The following is a 2,323-nucleotide window of genomic DNA, read 5'->3' on the forward strand; positions in this document are numbered from 1 at the left end:
CATCCACTTTCATGTCTTCAGCTGTCCTGTGAAATAAGGGCCTGAAAATGCCCAAAAAATAATCTGTAAAAAAAATTTTGCACAACAGATTTTCTGAGAAAATTCAGTTAGTATGTGTTTGTTATTATCAATATAGACAACGTAATTGTATATCACGATATAGGATTTCATCACGATATGATTCTATTGAAATTATTATTATATTAAAATTTTGTCCAGCACTAAATTTGGCATATATAAACAAAATCAACAATTAGCAAACGCCTCAAGACCTTAGCTAATGTTAACACTTACCATACAACTGACTGTGGAGGCCTACCTTAAACTAATTAATCTTTCAAGTATTCTTTCATTTATCTATTGTTAATTACAAGTGGCAACATGAGGTCTTGTAATTTGATTCCCAACAGCACGCTGAGAGCAAGGACTTGGGCAGCTTTGAAATGGGTCTTCTACACATGCGCCGGCTCGCTAATGAGGCGATGAAGCCTTTCAAAGCTGCTTCGCCACTGGAGACCAAGCACCCAGGATTAAAAGACAAGCCCCTGGGTATTTTAAGAAAAAAACAGAACACGACGAACAGAAGAAATCACTGAGAGGCCACCACATCAGTAAATGCTAATGCGCTGAGACATCGTACTTGGTGGCTAACCGTATTGCTAAGGCTAAAAGCCATTCACTTCGGTGAAGAACTGATCCTGCCCTCCACTGAAGACATCTGCCGTGAACTTCTAGGAGAGCTGCTGTTAAAAAGATCGCTCATGTCTCTGTCCTAGCACCGTGACTCGCGCATTGAAGACATAGCCAGACATTGAGACACAATTTTGGAGGATTAACACATCACCGGTGTACGCACTCCAGGTTATGAATCTACCAGATGTTGACAACAAGCATACTACTTATGTATGTGCGTATTCTTTATCAGGAGGATGTGCATGAGGATTTTTATGTGCACTGTCGTTGCCAACCAACACCACGCCGCAGAACTGTTCAAGTCGCTGGATGGTTTACATATCAAAAACTGAATGGTCCTCCTGTGTCGGAAATATGCACAGACGGAGCTGCTGCGATGACCGGACGGCTGTCTGGTTTAACTGCTCGGGTTAAGAAGTCGCCCTGAATGTAATCTACACATTGTATCATTCACAGGAATGCTGGCAAGCCGAAAAATGCCACCAGAATTGAACAGTGTATTGAATGATGTTGTTAAAGTTTTAACCACGTCAAGCACACGCCCTTTAACTCGCGCCTGTTTGAGCAACTTTGTAGGAGATGGACGCAGAGCACCGACGCCTCCTCTTATAACGAGATAGAGTTATCCCGAGGGAAATCGCTGACCAGAGTGTTTGATTACGTGAGCCGCTGCAAAGATTCTCTCAGAGAAGAAGTCCCCGCTGCACACATTTCAGTGACAGGAATGGGTCGCAAAAACTGGCATACCTGTGCGACATATTCACCTGCTCAATGAACTCAATCTGTCACTTCAGGGGAAAATGACAACTGTCTTCAAGTTGGCAGATAAAGTAGCTGCATTTAAAGCCAAACTGGATTTGTGGGGACGGCGCGTTGAACAGAGGCGTATTGGACATGTTTCAAACATTAGCGGAGATTTTGGGTGAGACGGAGCCTGATCCGTCATTCTCCCAGCTGGTGCCACGATCACCTTCTTTGCTTTTAAAGCAGTTTGAGCGCTACTTCCCAACCACAAAAGACCCACAACTGGCAAGGAATCTCCGCGACCCATTTGTCAACAAACCAGGAGAATCTACCATGTCTGTACAAGAGAAGATCAGCTGCTGGAGATCGCAAATGACGGCGGCCTTAAAAGTCTGTTTGAGACAGCCACTCTGCCTGTTTCTGGATTAAAGTCAAAGGCAAATACCCTGAGATCGCCACGACAGCACGAAAACCCTTTTGCCATTTCCGACATCCTATCTGTGTGAAGCGGGGTTTTCTGCAGTGACAGCAACCAAAACCAAACAACGGAGCAGACTGGACATTAGCAACACCTTCGGTGTCGTTGTCTCCCCACTCCCAATGGGACGTCTCGGTGGCAGATAAACAAGTCTCAGGGCTCCCATATGATTTGTCGTTATTGTGAGTTAAAACTTCATGAAAATAAATGTTCCTATTCGTTTTTGTTGCGTAGCTGTATTTTATTTTGAAGGGATGTTTAAACGTTACCATAGCGACCAGAGTCAGAGCGCGTCAGAGAGCGTTGGGCATTTGTTCGAAGAGTAGTAAGCTTAGCGGGGGCCCGCAGAATTGTCAGCGTTGACCGTCGCCGCGTGAAAAACAGTTGTGACCACTGTTCTTCTACAGA

The 2,323-nt window shown here is 44.5% G+C and overlaps 1 long non-coding RNA gene across 1 annotated transcript in view; it reads left to right on the forward strand.

Annotated features, from left to right (window-relative positions):
• Window positions 1-2,323, forward strand: part of LOC116698850 (uncharacterized) — a 21,212-nt gene that overhangs the window by 663 nt on the left and 18,226 nt on the right. The gene's annotated exons all lie outside the window — the stretch shown is intronic.

The sequence above is a fragment of the Etheostoma spectabile genome, chromosome 12 (genome assembly GCF_008692095.1).
Source record: "Etheostoma spectabile isolate EspeVRDwgs_2016 chromosome 12, UIUC_Espe_1.0, whole genome shotgun sequence".
In the NCBI taxonomy this organism is placed as follows: domain Eukaryota; kingdom Metazoa; phylum Chordata; class Actinopteri; order Perciformes; family Percidae; genus Etheostoma; species Etheostoma spectabile.